Below are 23,108 nucleotides of genomic sequence, written 5' to 3'. Positions count from 1 at the left end.
TCAGAGGTGATGGTGCATCACCATCAGGACATCTACACAGCTCACTGGGATGGTGATCCATGTAGGAAGGGATGGGAACAGGTCGGTGATGCTGACAGACAGAGGAAAAGAAGCCGTGGTTTCAGGAGTGTACATCCCTGCTTTGACAGCCCACATTCTATAGCTGTCCTTACAAAATCCTCCTGGTGCAGCACTGCCTTGAAAGATGCAATCTACAGATACTCAGTGTGGGCTCAATTTTCCCCACATCATGATAAAGTTAGAGATGAAGTATTTCCATTTGTTTTTATCCATGGTGAATTTTTTTAAAAAATCATTAAGGCATAAATAACCTCATATAAGATTTTTTTTTGTTTTGTTTTTAAAAAAGATTGTTTTCCTTCATCTGATCCAGGCTTTCATCTGTTGAAATGTACATATGGACATGGTCAAACTTCCTCTGACTAACTTGGAAGCTATTTGAATATTGCAAGTGTGAAATCGTGACCACACGTGTTCTATTAACACTTTGTGAAGGAGAATTGTGTGTATGTGAGAGGAAAATCAGATGCATATTTGAGGTGAAAATCTAAGCAGTTGGAAAGAAATAAGAGAGACAAAAATAAGTAAATATTGTGTATGTACTGAAACACAATATAAATTTAGTTATATAGGCTATCTTCTAGTCCATCATTTCTCAATACATCAGAAAATTGATCATAATCTATTTGAAAAATAACTGATTCACTCTTAGTAGAAATATTTCAATGAGTGTTTTTAATTTGCAGGCAGCAAAATGATGGTGAGAGACTGAAAAAACTAAATATCAGTTCTTGAAACTATCAAAACTGCAAAGGTCAAAAGATTTTTCCATTTTTGTTGCAATAGAAATGAAATTAATAGAATACAAATAGAAAAGGAAATAGAATAGAAATGAAATGTAAACCAAGAAAAAGTTAATGTGGGTTAAATTTTGAAGTACAGATGCTGTTTCTGTCTCCTTTTGTCCACCTACTTAAACATACACATACTTCATGCAGTGGTGATAGATGTAGGAAGAGATATTTCAAATATCAGATGACTTCTTTATATTGTGGGACACTTTTAAATTTTGAAGGTCATGTCTGTCTGGTGTTTTTTTAAAATTATTCAATTCAACACCTCTGAGGCCTCTTCATGCTCTTACAAACCCACATTTCCCACAGTTTTTGCAACATGGCTGTTGAATGGATTTTGCTGGTTCTGGTACTGTACTCATTTTGGCATGCAAGTCTTCTGCAGACCCTAGTGCAATCAAAAACCAACAAAATTGGATTTTTAACATAGCCACCACATTTACCTGACAAGTAAGCTTTTTCTTTTATTTTTTTACTTTTTTTACTTTTCATTTTAAGCTTTCCAAATAAGGAATTTTAGGGAAAAGGGAGAACATGCAGAGGAAAGGGCTTCCAGGCAAAAGATATGAGTAAAAATGTCTTTCATTTTTTCTTTCTCTCTGAAATGTAGCATGAAGTGAGGGCAGTGACTGTGATAATAGAGGCAAATGATAAATGAAAGGAAGGACACTTCAACATAATCTAGATAACAGGAAAATTTTAAATGGACAATTTAACATGAGAGTCTGCATGGAATTATTTTTCATTAAACAAGCAAAGCTTGTGATAATGCAAATGAAATCCATTTTTAGCTGCAGGAAATTTTGAGAATTTCAGAGGAATAGAAAATATGAGAATAATAATATCATGATGGTAATTCACAGCAATTTTAGAAGAGCATAATTGCACAACACAAGCACTAATCAAAGCTCAGAAGAGTACTTTAGCATTCATTAGGAATTCAGAGCTATTAGCATTTACCTTTGTCATTGGGCACCACACAACAAGCATTATTAATTTCATGTCAATTCAGAGCCATAATTTCCCTGATCAGATATCAGTTCATAATAACAAACCACCAAGACTGACTTCTCTGACATGGATTTCTGTCAAGTATTTTAAAAAGAGAGCTTAACTGGGGACTGCTTTAGAGGTAGAAATGTTGTCCTTGGACTTAGGTGATCTCTGAAGGTTTGTGAGCTATCCTCTGCAAGTACAAATTCCATCAATTTATTTGCATCTGCTGGCCTAAAAAAGTTCCAGAACATTGCCCATGCTGTCCTTCTTCCTATCTTACAGGAAATTTTGTGAGCTTCATCCATCTATGTGTGTGTTAATAATCAAATTATTACTGAGCTCTGCAGGTACCTTGTGCTGCTGTGGTCCATGTGCAACTCATCAGTTGTGCTCCCTGGAACTTCTGACCTGATGTACAGCTCATCCTGCATTATCCTCTGTCGAGAATTTGTGTCATTTGCTTGCTGGCTTTTTATTTCTGCCCCTGCTGACTAGCTACACTTTTCTTCTGCAGCTGAATTCTTCCTGAATGCTTAATGTGAGGAAAAAAACATTTTGCAGCTCATACCAAATGGTGATGGAGGTGTAGGGAACCTGTGAGCAAATCAAAGTTAAAGGAAGAAGAATAATATGAAATATTATTCTCTTAGGTTCAGTAGAAGAAAAGCTGTGTTTTGTGCAGTAAAAGAAACAGACAAAACTAGGTCTGTGAACATGAAATGAGATCCTCTTATAACCCTTTTTATGCATCATTAAAAAATAGGATCTGTTCTTTTACTATTATTTCCAGGCTTTAAAAAGTTCTGTGCCATATATGTATAGCTCTTGAAGGAAGGGTTGTCGATAAGAGAAGACAGTGGCTGGTAAACAAAAGAATACTTCAATTTATCGCACCATTAAGCATGATACAACTTATCAGCATGCAGGTGGGTCATGTCCCATTGTTGGAAATCATGAGTTTTGACTTGGCTTTTCCTTTCCTCAGCTCACTCACTGTCACTGTGCCTTTCTGTGGTTTGTGTCAGGATTGTTTCTCTGTTAGCAACTTATATTTTAGCACACTGTTCTGACACCTTGACAGTTCATGCGCTAAATCAGACTTTACAGTTCCTGGCAGGCAGTTATTAGATGTATTGCACTTAATTAACTTTGCACCTAATTGCAAGCAGTGCTGGCCGATTACAAAGGGCATAAATATATTAGTGCCCTGGCTGTCACGTCATGAAAATGGCTGTTTGAACAAATCAAGCAAAAGCAATTACCACATTGTGTGCATAGCCAAGTGTGAAGCAGAGTGCAGGAAGAGGGGTGAACTGGGGTTCTCTTTGCAGGAATTGCGTTTTGCACAGCGCATTTCAGGTGACCCAGATGAGCAAAAAGTGTGAGGGAAGATTTCCTTTCATTTGTGTAACCACTTCAGGTGTGTGAAGGAAGAACAAAAGTTGCACAGTGAGAACTGATGTAAGTTTTGTTAGATGCTCACCCTGTGTATCTGTAAATAAAATATGAAGATTCCAGCGTTAAGGAAGAAAAGCTAACATGAGAGAAATGCTAAAATTTATAAGCAAAACTTGTGATTTAGAACGACACAGTGCAACTAATTACTTATACAGTAGTTGCCAAAATGAGAATGAAAGCAGAATTTGGTCTCATCTGTAGAGGGATATGTTGTAAGAGCAAATGTTAGCACTCAGCCGGCATTCCATGGAAATCTGTCTTGTGTTAGCACAGGAAAAAAACATTTCTGCTGGAAAAGTAAGCAAGGCATTCGGAGCAATATTTAAAATTTTGTCAGTGGCTTTGTAAACAAGAGTCTATATGACAGATGTTTCCTCCTGTATCAAGTTTCCGTTCCAAGCACCACATGCTCTGTTTTGCAGAGGAAAATAGACCGTATTCTACAGGTGGCTTAACTTAACTGTTGTTATGCATACAGCCGTGGAAGAATGTTGCCTTCATTCCACAAGAATCCTGGCCAAGGAGAAGAGCTGAGAACTGTTAAATATGGTAATTTTTTTTCATTCCTTCCCTGCTTTGCAGCAGAACAGCCACTGAATTAGTAGTGTTTTGCAACAAAACAAAACAAAATGTTTTTTTTCTCTTTCAACAAAACTTAATTAGTTATCAGTGTGTAGACAAAGCACCATAAGCCCAGTCAAGGAATTTGATGGTCAACAGACTGTACTATCTGATTTGTACAAGGTATGTAATGCTTTGTACTGAGGTCACACACACCAGTTTTATATATAGTGGCCAAAAAAAGGTCACTAGAACTTGACTTGCTCGAGGCAAGTGGAAATAAACAGAGGGAGTCACAACATGGTGCTGAATGAGTGGCTATAGGGCTTGTACGCTTTCGTTATTTACCAGCTCTGAATAAGGGGAGCTGTGAGGATGTGTGTAAACCTTTCCTAGCCCTGAACAGCCATTCATTATTATTCACTTCTCAATAGGCTGGCTGTGTTGTTTCTGATAACTCTTGGAAAAGGAGTGGTAGGTGGCCTTAAACAGAACTTTTGGATGCCTTTGCAATTGTACATGCATGAAAAAGTGAGTGGACTCCTTTGTGTGCCACTGCATAAAGCGAGGAGATAATGTGTTTTCAAATACAGCATTACCTCACTGCTGAGAAGATTGCTCAGTTAATTAAGATCTTGGGTGGCCAGCAATTTTTACCCTGTGTAAAATTAAAGATGTTGCTGTAGAGAAATTGTGCAGGGAAGAGTCCTGATGGAAAGGCCTGGGGGAGGCAAATGCTGTCATTGGAGCAGCTTGTGCCAAAGCCACTCCTTACCAATAGTGAGGAACTCGGCCCAGCAGAGAAGTTAAATCAGTCAGGGGCTCATGTAAACCTCTATGATTTCAGTTTTCAACGGCAAAATATAAGTTTTTTCACTGTAGTGTACAAGGAATTACTGTAAAATATTGGAGACTTCAGTCTTCCAATACACAAGGTGAGTTATGTCCAGCACAAAGTGTGTTAAAATGTTGCTTTCTAATTGAATGCCCGAGAACTACCAAATAATGCGTGAATTGTGTCTAAAAAGTAAAAGTACATCTAAAACTCCAGGCTTTTGAGGCAAATGAAATAAAAGAGTAGTGAGAACTCATTCCAGCAGAATTGGTCAGTCTTACGTGCTTGAATTTTTTCCTGATACAGGTGGTCCTAGAATCATTTAGGTTGGAAAAGACCTCTAACATCACTGAGTCCACCTGTAAACCTAACACTGCCACCTGTAGAATATTTCACTAGCCCCCATAGTGTTCTTGGCTTTTCCACATTTATTATTTTTGTTCTGAGACAGAAAACAGAGCTGATTATCTGCTCCTTTTATTCTGTAGATGAGATGGTTCTTGGTCATGACTTCTGAAGGCTTACAGCCTTCCTGGGCTCCCATGATCCAAGGATGCCCTCTTACCTTGTCTTTTGTCCTTTCTTGGAAGCATCTAAAGGAAAACTGGAAACTGCAGTGGCACATGAACAATTCACAGTTACTAAAAGCCCTCTGTTAGACTTTGTATCTGAGCCTGCTTTGTTCCTGAAGCTGCACACTTTGTAGTTTGACTTTTACACTCTGTTGTAATGACTTTACATCTGAGTGCATCGTGCTGCAGGAAGCTAATTGACTTTGACTCCTCTGCTTCTGTTCTCAGTGGGGGATGCCAGTTGTAATTCTCTTATTGATTGTTTAGAGCAATTAGCGGAAAACAAATTTTTTGAAAGAACAGATAATATGGTTTTGTTGCTCTCCATCATTAAAGCTACAATTTGTTATCTAAGAAACAATTTGTTATCTGGGGAAAAAAAAATAATAGGAAACACATTCCATCTGTTTATTAGCTGAAGAGAGACAGGTTACCTCATCATTAATGTCATCGGTAATTAGCATTGTCGAGCTGCCACCATCTGCACCAGGGGCTGGCAATCCCTCAGCAGCTTCAGATGCCAGGGCTTGTTGTGCTTGTCTGTGCCAAACAATGGGCAGACCCTGTGTGATGCCCACAGTTGTAAACAGTAGCAGGCTAATGTAATTTAACTGGACGGGTTTGTTGTATCTGTGACTGCCACCCTGGGAAGGACACGAGACTTTAAACCTCCAGGGCAACTCCCAGTCATTGGGTCACCAGCAGCAGGCTCAGAATGCCACTCTCAATTAATCAGGTTTCTGATGTCACAACTGGTTTTTGTTTCCATTTGGGACAAGGTTTGGAAAGGCAATGTGGTCAAAGTGGCAGGATCTGCACTCACATTCCATCAGCATCACAGCTCTCCATGATAACCGGCAGATAAACCCTGACATTGGAGAGGCTTCTTAGTTGCTGTTGTTGTTGAGTAGGTAATGTCTTGCTCTGCTTCAGACTGAAAAGGATAAATTCTAATTTACACCAGCTGAAATATCTTCAAATAATAATAAAAAAAAACTCCAAACAAAAACAGCCAGGGAAAAATGGAAATAATTCTGTAATATTTACTCTAGTCTTAGTGTTCTACTGACTTTTGCTTCTGTTATTCTGTTTGATTTTATAGTTTTATTTTGAGGAGAAGTTCTGAAAATTCTCACTGCTTAATAAAATTGCCTGTGAGGGTCAGAGAATCTTCAGAACCCACATACAGGGATTTGAAGACTTGTGTAAGAATGGCAGTGCTTAAGTTTGCATAAAGTTATTATAATGTGAATAATTATACGTGTAGGTTGTTAGAGGGTTATTTGTTTAGTAGTTTTTCATTGGTGCTCCTCTGTTCAATGCATTCAGTCATGTGGGTGATAAATAACACAAGTGCAGGTTAAATGCTTTCTATGGCACATGCTTATAAGCCTACACTGAGGTGTATTATTTCAGAAATTATGGAAATCATAATTAGGGAATATAAATTAATTGTACTTATTGCTAAAACCTGGACACTTTCTTCTTGAGGGCCAGTGGAGCACAAAGCTGTTAAAAATGTGAGTTCCCACTGACACTGTAGAAAAACCCATTTCATACTTGTAAGGTGGAATACAATTTCCAGGGCACTGCCAGATGTTTGCTATTGATACATGAAGCCTAAGTAGATCCAAGGAGAAGTCTCTTCTTCTGATGTGAGAATGTAGACATGCCATTGGAAGCCCTGGATCTCAGTCAAAGAGGAATCAGGAATTTCAGAATCACTACAATGCATTTGTAAATATGTGGTGTTAGCAAGAGGTGCGTTTGGATCAGTTGGTCTCATAAAAATGGACAGAAATAGGTTGTTGGAGGCAATAGCAAAACAGGGAAGAGTGTGAAGGATGCTGAGAAAGCTGTGATGTCTCAATTCTCAATATGAAGTCCCTCTTGCAGAAAAGGTTCTGGATGTATACATATGTCTATGTAGATTACATATATATATAATGTGGAAGGTGAATAATATAAGGAAGGAAATGTACTCATGTACTGATCCAAAGCATCGAAATATTCCTTTGTGTTTCAATAGATTTTAGGCCCAGGCATCTTTTCCTGTGCTTTTGTCTAAATTTATGGCATGCAAATTTTTACAGAACTTGCTGCCATAAGAAATCATCTATCCTAAGGAGTATACACCAAAGAACGAATAAACATGCTGTGAAAAAGTCAGATGTTTGATATCCAATAGGAATGGCAATCTATTTATAATTTATAATATTTATCATTTAATATAATATTATAATATAATTTATATTCTATTTATAATTTATAAGAATCTTCTGTTCTTGCATTTACTTTTGTGTCATTTCAGTAGGTGTTTTTTTAATGTGGCGTGCCAATTTGCTTGTTACAGAATATAATTTTAATACCTCATGATGATCATGAGGTATTGGTGGATCGATACAGAAGACAAAGTCATTTTAGCTTTGGGATTAGAGGAAGAAAAAGAGGTTTTAGTTGTGGTATAGGCATGTTCTAGGGTACAATTGTAACCTTTCAGTCACTTTTCATACCTCATGTGGAAAAACATCACAGATACCAAAGATAAATGTGATGCCAATACTGTAAATCCAGTATGAGGATTTATTGTATTGCTGAGCTCTTTAAAATGTTAACATTTCTTGGCTTCACTTGGAAGCGTTAGCTAATTCCAGGTGAGTCACCTCAGACAGCAAAACCCACTGTTGGTGGACTTGTATCAGGCAGGGCATGAGGTAACAATTCTCAGGGGGCACCTGTGGATGTGAGAATATTTTGTTACTGTGTGGTTACCAGCATTCCTTTATTTCTCATTACTTTATACTGCGCTCTTTTATGTGAAAATTAATTTCTGTTAATGTCTACAGTCAGGTAATGTACACATATCACTTAATGAACATAATATACCTTCAAATATTAAATTACAGCCTTTCTGCCTCCCAGGCAGACTGTCAGACCTGGTGGTATAAATTAATATGTAATGCTGCACAACTAACAAATTCCTTTTAGCCACTAGAACTGAAAGCAGCTGCCAGAGGCAGGGCTGGAGTCTTCTATGGGAGGCTACTGAAATCAATAGAAAGACTTATAATGACTTCATTAACTGCTAAAATAAAGCTGGGGGTGGAAAACAAAGCTCTGTGGGGAAAACGAATTAGGGAGGCAGGTTATACTTCTCCATTAGAAGTGGAAGTTCTTCTTGGGGATAAGCGTTCCATCATAGCTTGCCTTAATAACTGTTCCCATGGAATTGTAGGTAGCACTTTTTATATATTCAGCTATATATTTGTATATATTTCACTGTTTTCAGGCTTGAACCACATCCATTGTTTCTACATGAGCTAAAGGGGAAAGCTTAATGTTGTCATTCTCATCACAAGAGATGGGAGCCACGGTCTGAAGTCCAGGGGACTGAAACCATCTCAGATCTCCCAGGTTTCCCACCTGGTTATGGATTGTGCTTCGTGGCACAAGTGAAGGTGATGAGAAGTGAGCAGTCCCTTCAGACTAAACAACTAAGAAACATATACAAAATAGGATAGAATCATAGAATTGATTACAGATCGTTTCTTGATTGTAAATAATACACAGAAAAAGGATAATTAATTGTGAAGTTCAATTAAGGAAGGCCAGCCTCAGTGTGCCTTATTTTATTTGTGTCTGTGATTATCACTGGTCAGATGTAATTACATACTTGTCAAATTGCAGCTCTGGAAAATTGTTAAATGTCACTGTAAATTGCAGGTTTTTAAAAAGTAATTATTATATATTTCTTGACTATTTTTAGGTTAAGGGGGTGTTTTTGTCTGGTGATACAAACAAAAGCTTAAAATAATCAGAGGTGACTCAAAACATGCTCAAAATACCCACTTAATTTTAATAAGACTTGGACCTGACTGTAGGAGCAGAACTGTTTTAGCACAGATACAAAACTTGGCAATTGGCAGAGTCTTACATAGATGCCATGGCAAATTAAAATTCAATAACAAAATTACTGCTCCTTCTGACAAATGAGCAAAGTGACATCAAATACCATCACTGAACACTCCTAGAAACTACGTGAGCTCCATTTTATAGACAGATAAAATCTGGGATCTAACTGTTAATACCTATATTAACAAAGACTAAAGAGACTCAGAATTGTTCCTTCCCTGAGTAAGTGACCATCAAAGCAGGAATCTGGGCCTTGTTTTAATCATCTCTTTGTGACAATATAGTTGGATTGTTGAGTGATGGATGTTTTCCCAGCTGCATTTATTTCTGATTACACACTGGTACTGGGCCCCAAAGCAATGATGTGCCACTGGGTGTGACTTAGGAAGTCTGGTGGGTATTTGTATGGACAGCATCACCATCACCCCAGATGTTAAAAGGAATATCTGTAGGCAGCAGGGTTACTTGCCAGGTTGGAGATATCAGGGCCTTGGGGAATTGTTTTGGCCGACAGACTCTCAGGAGCATCCTGCATGACCTATGAATGCAGAGGTCTTGGTAAAGCAATTAGGCAATGTTTCTAATACTGAACACCAACTCCAAGCTTCTTACCCTACCTGGTATTTTTTTCTTACAGCTTCCTCCCTGCCCTTCACAGCTTTTTTTTTTTTTTTTTGTTCTGCGCTGTTGTTGGATATATCTTCAGATTTATTGTATCAGCAGTCAGCTTCTGAGATTCTTCTGAGGTGTGGTGACACTGGCATTTTCAATCTGTAAAGCTGTCCAGGACACTTCAGCATAACCCTCTTCTGGCAGTGCTGGGTATCAGAGCTGAGCAAAAGCAGCTGAGGTTTCATGGTGCCTGCTGATCTTTATGGGGATCCAAAAAAGAAACCATATTTGTCCAGAATGTTGTAGCATGTCCAAATTCAGGAAAGGGGGCTGTGTGTCTGAGTCCTTCATCCATCACAGCTGCTGGAGGTAAAGTGTAGATGGCACAAAGCCAACCCCATGCAGCAGAGCTAAGCTGTGAGCTAAGGAAAAGAGAGGTGTAGTAAGAATGGCCATTGATAGAAATCCACTGAAGTGAACGGAAGTGTTCAGCAGGATTGCATCTGTAGGAAGACTTTCTTTTCACCTCTTTCAAGCACAGGCTGTGAAGCTTCACTGTTTCACCCCTTCATATCATGGGGTGTCTCATGTTGAAGAGTTACACCCCACCAAAGTAGCAAAATATCTAGAAAAAATGCACTGGATCTTGTTTCAACCTCTTTTCTGCTGGGAAAGCTTGGCTGACAGGGATGTAGAGACACCACTAGTATTGACCTGTGAGTTAAGAATATTAGCAGGGCTTTTTCCTTCTATTTTTTTTAGGTTTTTATGGTTGGGTCATAACAAACAATTTGATTTTGGGCACAGACCCCTCTTTTGTAAATGTAGCCCCACCTAAAATGTGCTTGTATGAGCCAGAGCTGTGCCCTTGAGCCAGAAGAAACTTGCCTCGGATCCTAGTGGACCTTAATTAGCCATCAGATCCTCCCTTTATTGACATCTTGGTAAGATAGAGAACTGCTTCCTCTCTTTGCCAACTTTATTAGCTCAAATAATTCAAGTTTAGAACTTTACAATCACTCCTCTGTGATACAGGGAAACTTTGCTTTGGCTCATATTCTTTGAGATGGGTGATTTTTGAACATCAGCTTGAGGTGGACAGTTTCACAAGTGCAGTTCTTGGAAAATTTCGCCAAATTCTTGATGCAAACAGGCATGCTTATTTTTGAATGTTAGACGTGTATCTCAGTATTCTTTTCAATTCTTTTCAATTATTTGAGATTTTTTTTTTTTTTTGATGGGGTTGATCTGATATAGGACAAGAGGAAGGCTTTTCCAGTCTAGATTGCATATGCAAACAGGAATGGAAATTGCCTACAGAGCCTTCATGCTCCAAGTGCATTGTGTGATTCTTTTGATATTCAGCCACAAACACATTCCGTGTAATATTCCACTCCTTTTGTTTCATGGCATCAAATGAAGACTGAGACATTAAAGCAGGGCTTAAGAGAAATGAAAAATGTCAGTACAAGCAGCTGATGAAAACCTTATTAAACAGCTATGAATGTCAGGCCGTGTTCCTTCTGTAATGTATATGTTTGTAATAACAGCTCAGAATTCTTCAGGGACCTATAAGTACCGAACAAAATTGGTCAAGCAAAAAAGAGAAGTTATTGGAAACTTGAGTGCTGTTGAGTCCCATAATATGCAAACTGTACATCTGCATAAAATAAACCTGTGCCCTGCTGCTAGCTTTTATATTGTTCTCCTTGTATGCATCAATTTGTTTGCAGGGTTGAGTTTACTCTGGTAAATGTTTTATGGTGAGAATTATGTCCCCACTTTCCACAAGTAGCCAACATTCATCGTCAATAACAAGGCCAAATGTAAAACTGAACATGACAGGTAGTGTCTCCAAGGAGGCCCCTTTATCTAGAGTGGAAGGTTTCTGTGTTAGTATATTTTTCCCAGTGGAGGAACAAAATGACAAGGGCAGAGAATGATCAAAGCATTGCAAATGCCATGTGGAGGAAGCTACAGTGTGGAATCAAGCCAAGGGACACCACTTTTGAAGAGTTAGGTGATGGAGTCTGAGACACAGAGTGTGTGCCCTTGTTTCTGATACTTAGTTCTAAGATTCAGAAAAACACTGAATTTCATACAACATGAAATTCATGAGCAAACAACTGTTAAAGTTAGATAGAAAAGCTGAAAGTGTGAGTGTGTAGATTAGAGAGTTTTCTTAAGTAACTGGGTGAAAAAGTTAAAATTTAGAGTTGAAGTTAGTTTAGAAAGCAGAAGACAAAATGGAGGATTTAGGGTGTTTTTACTTTTCCTTCTTCTTTCTTCTTCATGTTCTTCTCCTAGAGGTTTTTGGGTAAGTGATTGGACAGAAAATGCCACAGTGCAGCATACAGGTGATGGGTCATTGGGTCATTAAGAAAAATAATATACATGTCTATTGTTAATTGGATAAGAACGAGTATAAAGATAAAAGAACTGCTTGGTTCAGGGCCATTTTGTGCTTTCAAAGCCAAAGTGAGCCACAAGGCTATTCTGTACCATCAGAAGAAAATGAGCCAGATTGTAGTGAATTGAACTTGTGCAGAAAGTCTGGAGAGACCTGCCAAGTTTTGTGATAACATCCTAATAAACACGAGAAACAAGATCCAAACAGGCTTTGGGGTTTTTGTCCTGACCCGGAAGACTGTGATAAGCAGAATTCCCATGAAGGAGTATCCCCAAGGAGCTCAGCTCAGAGGAGACTGAGAAATCCAGGAGGAAAGAAAAATACAGAAATGCAGCAGAATCAGAGAGAGAAAAAAGAAATTAAAAAGATTTTTTTTGAAAAAGTTACATTAGGCTGTACAAAAGACACAAAAAAAAGGAAAACCAAAATATTGACAAACTCTAGTGAGGGGAATCTATTAATTTGCCTGGAAAGACAAAAATCCAAGGAGGCTTAAGGAGAGTCTAAAATTGGTAAAGAAACAAAACCTGCTGACTTGGAGCAAAAGTTGCACAAAGGGTACCAGAGTACTAGAAATTACTTGCTTGAAACTCTTGGAGTAATGGGAATAATAAATAAAAGCAGAAACCTGTGCTCAGCAAGGTTTTGAGGTAGGACAAGCATGTTTTACTAGAGCCTCAGGCTCTTTCCTGGTCAGAAAATGGTGGTTGATCTGAGGGAACTTCCTTGAGAAAACCTGATGATAGGAAGCCGGGGGAAATCATAAAGCTAGAGAAGTTACAGTGAAAAGTGGAATATTTCCTTGCCTCTGGCAATATGAAATGGGAGAAGGGAGGACAGATGGAGGGATGTGGGGGAGGAGGTTACCAGGTTGCAAAGATCTTGTTTTGGAGCAAGAGCTCGCTCCTCTGGATGGATTGTTTGGCATGGGGAATGGCCTGGCAGGTGCCTGTGCATGTGGTCTTGAACTGCACTCCTGGACTTCAGTCATGGGATTTTGGTAAATACCTTTTGAAATCATGGTGTTATAGGATCTGCCTTCACAGGACTCCCTTTGCAATAAATAGACTTTGGGGCGTACTCTGGGGGCAGATGATGATTTATGTGTTCAATAATCTTTTTCCTGCCCTGTGGAGAAATCTTTAGGCTGTCTAGCAGGCCTAGAATCAGGGAGAGACCTAGAATGCTAGGCTGCTGCTGGAATGATGATTTTATACCTAAGTACTTGAGTTTCTTTTTGGTCCTGCCATCATCAGTATCAGCTTTTTGTTGTTTCTTAACCCTTGCAAGACAGGGACTCACCTCACCTGCTCTTGTGGGCACTGGAGAGAGCCTGGACAACTCCATTGCAGTTACCTTAGAGTGTCAAAATCCCCTTTGCTCCATGCACTATGAGCTGGAGTTCCAGACTTTTTTACAGCCTGGGTGGTTTGTGAAAGACACTTTGACTGTGAATTCCCAGGAGAAAACAGAACTGACAATATGAAGACTTTTCCTCAGGTTTCTTCAAGTATTAAGGGAAAAACTATAATCTGTTTGGCTTCAAGGTAAAGAGCAATATTTATACAACTAAGCCCAGGGACATGACACAAAATACTGTTTATTTTATGCTCTGCAAGAAAAATACCAAATGAACTCGTCTACTCTTTATTGTAACAGGCAAATTCTCAGAATAATGCCATTTAAAATTCAAGTGTCCTCTGGTTTTAAATATCAGTTTGACAGACAGCAAATAAGTCGTAAATTTGGTAAATACTAAAAGGGTGAAAATTTATTTTTTCTACTTGTCTCATGGTTAATCATCTGTAGCAGCTAACAAATTCGCTTCATTCTTGCACAAAAACTTATATCACAGAATTAGTATCCCAGGTGGCTTGCCAATGAGACAAGAAGCTCAGCTTAAAGAATGACAGAGGTCTATTTTGTATTCCCTTAACAACTGTATAGTCTCCAGAAAGATGCAAATTGTTGAATTCAAATGGCTCTAAACATTGTTCTTGAGTACTGATATAGTAAGGAAGTAATGCCATAAAAATTTGCAATAAAAAGATTACATTACATTCTCTGGGTACTAAAGCTTTAATTTGTTAGCCACACAGGCACTGGGGTGGGAGACTGGAGAGCAGTCAGTGTAAATGGATACCAATCCAGGCGCAGCCCAAGGAAAAGTACACATTAAAAGAATGATTTTCAATTTTTGGGGGGTGCCAAACAGAGTATGCTTAACCTGAACCACATTCTTACAACCCAAGATGTACAACCCGTGTTGGTATCTGAGATCTGCCAAGGCAATCTGGGAAAATCAGTGACATCCAGGTGAAATGCAACAGCTTTGATGCTCTTTTCACCTTGTCTCCCGTGTGCTGCTCTGACTTAAAATACTTTTGGAAATTTCGGTCTTCAGTGTTCAGTTCCAAAAATCTTAATGATTGGCAACAGATATCCAAAAGTGGCCTCAAAAGAGTAAATGTGCTTTGACATATTTCTTTGTTCTTTTACAGTAAATGAAACAATTAGTCCAAATGAGGCACTTCATCACTGAAACCCAGAGGAATTTCTTGGCTGCTGCCAAATCATGAATAATAATAATAATAGTGCAGAAAAGGAGGAGTAGTCATGAGAGTAGATAATCTATGGGTGATGAATAAAAGCCGATTTCAAGGACTCTTGAGCTGGGTTAACTTCTGCTGAAATGCTCAGTTTGTGTTTCAAAGTGTTCAGTAAGCCAAGAGTGTTACAGTAGATTGTATGAGGTCCTGCAAAGCACTTCATGTATTCATTTCTAACATAAAAAACCTGATTATTCTCCAATTTCATGTAAAATGCGGTCAGTGGAGATCACTATTAGTTGAAAGCATGTTCACTGGCAAATGTAGCTTGAATTGTGTAAGGACAAGCTAAGCTTTCTGCTTTTCTGCTTCCTGTTAAAGCCAGTGTATTTTATTTTGCAATCCTCTTGCCCATCTGCACCACATTTTTCTGTTTACCCAATTGGCTCGCTGTCCTGGCTGACTGCACTTGTGCAGGGCACAGGTTGTGTCCTTGTGGCCATTGGCCACACTGACTTCATCTGCAGATTCCACCAGACAGGGCTTCATTCCTTCATTCCTATTGTTCAGAGGTGAACAATGTTTTAGGAAAGTCAAATCTTCACCTTGTAAGAGAGCGTGCTGGAGCGCAGGGAAGGGGCTTTGCATCCAGAACACTGCAGGAAGAATGAAACAGAAACAATAATGTGCTCTTTCAAGTCTTCCTGATCCCTATTTCAGAAATCTGTACATTTTAAGGAGGTTGTTAAATCAGGTGTTGTTTGGTGAGATGCAGTTATCACAGATGAAATAAAAATGTATCTGCCTGCAAACAGTCAGCTCTCCCATTTGCATCTCATCTGAAGGACACAAAACCTAATTCTTCACTCTTAAACTGTGTCCTTCATCCTTAAGGCTTCAATGGATGCTGAAGAACAGGAAATGTTCTGTGGGGAAGGTGGAAAGGGAGCATATTACACCTGGACTTTGGTCCACCTGTTTGAGCTGGCTTTGGTTTGTCTCAGGACAGTGTCTTCACTTGTCCACAGTTTGTATTCGAGGTGCAGCTGTGTGGTTGGGTCACACAATGGAGCCATTTGTGGGCTCAGCTCCTCTGCCACTGTGTGTGCCCAAATGGAAGCAGACAGACTGTGCCAGCAAACCTCAGTGTTTCAAAGGCACGAGGTGTCACTTGACTGCTAAAGGCTGTTATTGAATTCTGTCCTGCTGCATGAAGTGTCCCAGGATCTGCTCCCCAGTTCCCCAGCTGATGCTGCAGGTGAAACCCACTGCTTTTGTAGGCTGCAGGAGGGAAGTTTGGGCTGTTTAACTGCCTGTAGTAGAGTGCTCTTTGTAACTTCCCAGATGCGTAATCCTCATAGCCTTCTTTCATGGAGTAAAGGAGATGAATTTTAGAAACCATGGATTTTACAGATCCTGGGATATTTACCCTAAGGATTATTTTGCTTTGAGGAAGTGGGCTCTCTGGCTGACTTTAGGGGAACTACATCCCAGCTAAAGTGTGCACCACTAGGGATTGTCTTCATTTCCTATCTTAAAATCTGTGCTAAGTAATAAAAAAAAATTAAAAAGGAAGGAAAATAAAAAGGTCGAGGTCACACTGCTGCTGCAGTCTCATTGAGAATTCAGATGGAAAACACAAGCTAATCTATACAAAAATAACACCTAAAAATGATACAGGAATAATCTTGGACATGAGAGAATATTTAAGAAGCCGCACAGTTTGGTATCTTGGAGTTGTAACTACCTTTCCTGGTGATGGGCAAACAGAAGGATGCTTTTTCGACAACTGGTCCATTTCTGGGAAGTCTCTAAATCCCCTTTGAATTCTGTGCATACAGTTAGGTCTCATTCTTGTCATGGCCAGTTAAGGTGTGCTTTTATCTATTTTTGAAGAGTGAATGAAGTCCTTGTATCTTAATCCCTGCAAAGAACCACGATGTGTTAATGCTGTCAGGGCAGAAGGGGACTGTGCATCCCTGGCTGTGACTTTTACTGGCCAGATAATCCCAGGGAGGTGTGCAGCTGGAAACTTGTTTCTGTTGTGCTTCCCTGGATGTCCTCACTAGCTACACAAGAGCTCTGTAAACTCTTAAGTCCTTTTTGCTTTTAAGACAACTTACCCCAGGAGGATTTGGGAAATCGTTGATGTTGCAAGTAACCAAGTGGTGCTGTGTTTAATTATAATTGATTGGTATTTTGGAGAAAAAATTTCATTAATTAACAATAGAATTTGTCTTGGAAGCAGGATCCCTATCAAAGAAACTGATTTTCAGATGAAAATAGTTCTACAATTCTAAAAGTTAAAAAAATTACCTTTTAAATTGTTATATGTATATTTTCCATGTGTTTTCATGTTTCTCCTCTATAACCATATAGCAAATTGTGAAAATTAACTTCCCCCAATGTGAAATGGGAGGGAAACAATTGCTGGATTGCAAAAAAAGGAGGGAAAGAAAGGGCAATCTGTAAGTTAAAAATTTCTTAAAGTGCTAAAACAGAAAGGTGAAAGAAAACCTGAAATAAAGTGAATTGCAAGTGGAAAAAACAGTGTGGGAATTATTGAGTTGCTTTCGAGCTGTTCTACCATTTTCTCTCAGCAAAGCACAATACCAAATTGTCAGCACAGTTCTAGTGTCTCTTTCACATTTCAGGGCTATGGAAGAGAGATTCCAATTTGTACTTACTTCTTAAGACTTATAGATGTGCCTTTCCCTGGTAAATAGAGATTCAGTGATGCACTTTATTGTCTCTTTCAGCTTTCCCAGCAGGAATATTGGCCTCTTTACATTGGAAGACATCTGGCTGTGGTGTTTGCATTTAAGAGCCCTTTCCACCTGTTTTTGATAAGCTGGGTGAAATAGATCAGTAAGTAACATGACTTTGATAAAAGTAAGATTGTATGTAGTCAGGAGTAATTCAGTAAGTGAATTTTCAGTTCAATTTGAACAAATTTATGGCTAATAGTACCCAAGAATTAACAGACTATTAACACTCATCAGCACTTAGATGCTAGCAGATGAAAATGTTTCACGTGTGAACTAGGTGCTGTTCTGTTCAGAAATAGATGTTTCATATTTTTACAGTAGAATAAAGAGCAGCTTCATGTTGAGCCAGGGCACTGACTGGGAGAACAGTGCTGCGTTAACGTGATCTTACTCAAAAGCTGCTGTTCGCACCGGGAGCACGTTTTTGTCTACAAGGCCATCCTGCCACCTTCTCAATTATCAGCAAAGGAAATAGGGTCAAATAATTCCATCCTCTGTTTAAAATACCTTTCAGAGAGTATTTTGATTGTGATCCTGCAGAGACTGAACAACTTAGTTAATTCTGATCATTGCACATGAGCAGAGAAGTCAATTTGAGGCCTGCCTATTTGGCATGAAAGAAGAACTGTAACATTACATGTAAATGTTTAATTTCCATGTGGGCTAATCCAGTGAAGTCATATTGGCATCTTCTCATTCATTAAAAAGAGGAAGCCAGCTCAGTTACCTGAGTGCTTGATCAGAATAATTGTCCTGAAATGAGGATCAGAGGCTTTTGGTTTTCATTACCAAAACATTACCATTCTTTCTCTAAGTCATACACACTGTAGCAGCTGTAAGAAATTGGATTTGAATCCTGCCATGGTTTGGAGTATTTTTTTCTCCATCTCTGCTGTTCATGCAGCACTAAATCTTTTGCCCAACATTCCTCAGAAGATGAGAGGAGAAAGGAACACAGCAGACCAAGAAGGTGAAGTACTTTAATGTCCTGTATGGCATGTTCTTCTTCTGTCTTTCCTTACCTGGTTATAACAACGACAAAATTGTTGGGCTCTTGAGATAAAAATCTGTTTAAAGCTCTTGGAAAGTGCCTGTTTTTATCACTATTAATTGCTTCCAGTGGGACTAAGTTTTAGTAAAGGTAAGTCTTCACATCATCAGGGATTAATTAGGACAAAGTGCAAAGGAAAGAGAAGTAGAATGATAATTGTTCTTATTATTCTTAATCCTGTATTATCTAAGGAGGAAATAATTTTTTTTCATTTTTCTGTTAGCTATCATGTTTGCAAATTTAGGTGGACTATTCTGTGTCCAAGCTCTGAGTCAGAAGGAATAGGAAAACACTGCTGTAAAGCACCAGAAAAACAGCATCTTTTTTGTGAGAGATCTCAGCCATTTTACTTTTACTGGAATCATGAAATCTCTCTGTAATCAAGCGACAAGCTTGTAGTGTTCTCATACCCATCTCTGCAGGAATTCCTTGCATTAGTGTGCAGAGGCACAGCTTAAGCTGGCCAATAGTAAGAGACTATCCTTGGTTTATTTTTCCTTGGGGACTTCTACGCTGCACAAGCTTTCTTTTTGACCTTTGCATTTTCTTCTGAGGACAAGGGGTTGAAGTCTGCAGGATAACCAGAAATACCCAACATGGCTGTGGAGAAAACCTACACTGCTTTTGAGCTCCAGGAGTAGTAAACATCTGGGGATCATTTGAAACTGTAGCTGCTCCCTTGCTATGGAAGACATGAAAGAAGCAGTTAATGTTTCTTTTCTAGGTTGGGAATTGATCTTTATCACCACTTTCCCTAACCTGTATTAATAACAATCACCAGGGACAGGAGAAGCACGCAGACTTTAAAAGGCAGCAGTAGTTGCCCTAGGTCACGGAAGTAAAGGAGGAATTTGGATCTGAGTCTTTCTTGTTTTCTGTCCAGAAGTATGAACCTCTTTTGTTGGAAGTAATTTTTGTGTGAAGTTTGACTGCAGCTTCTGAGAGTACATTAAAATAAATCAAGTTAACAAGAAGAAGAAAGAAAAAAATCCCTCCTGTAAGGCCTCAAAAATAATTTCTATGCTATACTTAAAAGAACTGTAAAATTTTTTTCTTTTTTTTTTTTCTTTTGCCAGGCCTTTCAATTTTTAATTTAAGGTAGATGTATATGAGAAGGTAGTTCTTGCTTCCTATAACATTTTTTCTAATATTTCCTATAACCTTTCTTGAATGACTGCCTTTACCATGGACCGAGTTGTTTCAGGAGCTGTTCCATCTGCCGCTCAGAATATTCCACTCCCATCAGTGGAATGAAGCCTTTCTGGCCTTTTCTTTTAATGCAGAGCCACAAGATTGAAGGGAAAACCCCATGGAAATTATTTTAGGGGCATAAATGAAAATTGAGGTTCATGTTGTGAAATTATTACTGAGAGAAGTGTGAGGTGCTGCTTTTGCTGATGTAGTGGAATAATTCAGGTAGCAGTTTAAAATTTTATAAGTTCCTCTAGCTGGAACATGAACTAAAACATTCCCATCTCAACAACCTAGCACTCCCCACAGGTCTCTAGTCACACTGGAGATGTTGGCTTAGAAGAATTTTATTTTTCTTAACTTTTGGAAAGAGTAATGCACAGATAAAAAAATCAATGCGAGGTATTCATGATGGGGGAGATTTTCTTGACTATTTTTATACGAACTTTTTCTGCACAACTATGGCAAGGCAGATTTCCAAAGCAGCCTACTTGAGTCTTGCTGCTGTTAGATATTAATGGTTGAATCCACCAGGATGCTTTGAAAAGTTACACTTGCATGGATAATAGTTACTTTCCTTGTTCACAGATTGGGTTTTTTTGAGGAATAGAACTACAAAAGCATCCCCTTCCCCTTCCCCTTCTCCTTCCCCTTCCCCTTCCCGCACCTTCCCGCACCTTCCCTTCCCGCACCTTCCCTTTTTTCCTTCTCTTATCCCAGCTGATAAAAACTGGATTTCAGTGAAGTCAGAGGGGAACATGAAACCATCGAAGGAACAGACCACATAGAAACTCTACAGCACAAATTAAGGAAAGGTTCTTATCTATCAGCCTAATTGGCTGGGGCCTACTGTTTTACATATCAGATGTATCCCTGCTGCTCAGAGAATCTTGAGTGAAGTAAATCTGTGCCAGAAACAATTTATCCTGGTGCATGTTTATGTGTCTGTAGATCACAGGGTGGCCTGCTTCCTACCCACTGCAAACATCACCCTGATTTAGAGGGCACTTGTGCATCTCTGCTAAAGGACAAAGTGCTTGCAGAGTTAGACACTCCTCTTTACTGGGTCACACGTGGGTGAGGGTTCTCTTAAGTGCTCCATTAATGTGGAAGTCATTTTAATGACTGCACACTGTAAAAAGTTCAAGCAATTATATGTAATGCATGATGAACAATATGACTTCCAAATGTTCACATGTAATTTGTCAGATTGTCAGATGTCAGGTTGCAGCTGGAAAACAAAACAAACCCCTCAACAAAGTTGCAGTCTGCTCTTCAGAAGAGCCACATGTTGTAACCTCAAAACCTCAAAATATCAGCTGTTTTCCGTGCATGATGAGAGCAGTGGAATCTGTGCCATACTCTGTCCTTTGTTTCCTGGAATCTGGCTGCAGTAATGATCAGATGTGTTCTTTTGCCAAGTGCAGTCGGTGTTTGATCCATGTTCAGACCAGTGAATTGATCTGTGCTTTTTTTTTTTCCCCTCGTTGTATCTCATTGTGACATAATTTTTGTACAGGGTGTAACAAAGACAAATATGTAAATAAGGAATGATATTTTCTAAAGTTCATCCGTGGTTGCTCTTTTCTTACTTTTAGGCAACATGAAACTACCTATAGACACCAGATGAAGTCAAGGACCCTTGTACTCTCATCCTGGCAGCCTTTTGTGAAGCATTTCAAGTCAAAATACTCTGGACACATAAAGGATTGAGGTTTACATCTTCCTAGAAAGAAGTACAGAAATGACCAATCACTGTTGCCAGGAACATTCTGCCTTTTTCAGAACTTCTCAAGGAGCCCAGGTACTCTCATTTGAGTCCTTCAGCACAGATTCCACATCCCACAGAAATTTCCTGTCCTATTTTATGTTCATCTGTTTCTGCTGTTCATATCCACTCCTGGTGCTTTCTTTATTATACAGTGTGTTAATTTTGTTTTTTAATTGCCAGACTGTGGGTGTAAGTTAGCATGGTAAACCGAGCCTGAGCCATTCAGGAAGTGCTTCCCTGTGTCATCTTTTCCTTCCATGCAGGCAATGGCACACAGGAAGTAGGTGGGGCTAAAAGCAAGGATAGCAGCTGCCTCAGTTGTCAGACACTGGTCTGTTTGTATTTGTGAGTTATACAGCAGTTCAGCCAAGGAAAACTTCCAATTAAGTATCATTAAATATTAAAAAGACAGTGGGAAAGCCTGGTTGAACCACCATTCCAACTGGATGTCTTGAAATTATTCCTTTGCAGGTGAAGCTGTTTGTATGAGAAATACACCCTCAAGCCCTCAGGTTTTGAGTTTTCTCAGAATGTGTTAACTGTGATTTTTCTGAGGATTGCAATATTTCTTGAAAAATTTATATGAAAGGTTTGGATTTGGTTTTTTTTCTGGGCCTAAAGAAATGTCATAATCTGTTCCAAAGAAAATCAGCTTCCTGGGAGCTTTACAGCTATTCAGGTTAGTTTCATGTAAGTTCTGTGGAATATTGCCATCAGATAAATAGACCAACAATACTGAAGCAAGGCATTTGAATATTCCATTTGGAAACAAAATATTTTATACACTGAGATAAAATTGTATGTATATGATTTTATTTAATAGAACATTATTGTGATTATTGGTAAAGGTGTCCAATAGAGTGAAGCAAAGGCTTGAAAGTGTTTTTATTTTACTGTTTGCTTATGGTGTGGCTGGTATAAATTGCTTTTGTTAGTTACTTAACAAGGGTGGGAAGAGGCAAAGTGCTGGCAGATGAAACTTCAAGGTATCTGGCACATATCAGCATTTTATTTGATTGTAACAACGATTTTGCACACATATTCATAAAACACAATTAATTGTTGGGTTTCCTTTTAAGTTTCAGTTTGTTCTTTTTGTTCAAACCAGTGGTAGGTCAGAATTAGTGCTGGCAATTTTCTTTGCTAATGACTTCAAATATACTCTTTTTAAACCCAAGTAGATGCCTTTTTAAAAAAGGGCTTGAGGCTCTTCTAAGCAGCATTATGATGACACACAGATACAAGAAATGACACTTCAAATTTTGTATCTACATTTGTATTAAGAACTGTAATAAGCCTCAAAAGAATTGTTTTTAAACTACTGCAAAATGTATTTAGTGTTCATAGGCAAAACACAACGTATTTATATGGAGATGGTCTTTGTACATCTATCCCAGTGTTATATGTGAGATTTAAAAAAAGTTAAATAAAATGCAGTGATTACAGGAATGTAGTAGAACCAAAATCTGATTTTTTAAAAACTATTTAGTATCACTCAGGGTTTTCTGGTCAATCTTTCTCCATTTGGACAGAGAGGAAGGAACATG

At 38.7% G+C, this 23,108-nt stretch overlaps 1 long non-coding RNA gene across 2 annotated transcripts in view; it reads left to right on the top strand.

Moving 5' to 3' along the window:
• LOC148184221 (uncharacterized) overlaps nucleotides 1-22,906 on the top strand; it is a 54,238-nt gene extending 31,332 nt beyond the window's left edge. For both annotated transcript variants that reach the window (XR_015772735.1, XR_015772734.1), the window contains exons 3-4: nucleotides 17,540-17,648; nucleotides 21,389-22,906. This is a non-coding gene — a long non-coding RNA (uncharacterized LOC148184221). The remainder of the gene's footprint in view (nucleotides 1-17,539; nucleotides 17,649-21,388) is intronic.
• The last annotated feature ends 202 nt before the right edge of the window (nucleotides 22,907-23,108 follow it).

Source organism: Pseudopodoces humilis, chromosome 6 (assembly GCF_049639895.1).
Source record: "Pseudopodoces humilis isolate 2021_Gansu_Grassland_sample_001 chromosome 6, ASM4963989v1, whole genome shotgun sequence".
NCBI lineage: Eukaryota > Metazoa > Chordata > Aves > Passeriformes > Paridae > Pseudopodoces > Pseudopodoces humilis.
Note: the sequence above shows the minus strand (reverse complement) of the source record. Positions and strands in the feature narration are given on the sequence as shown.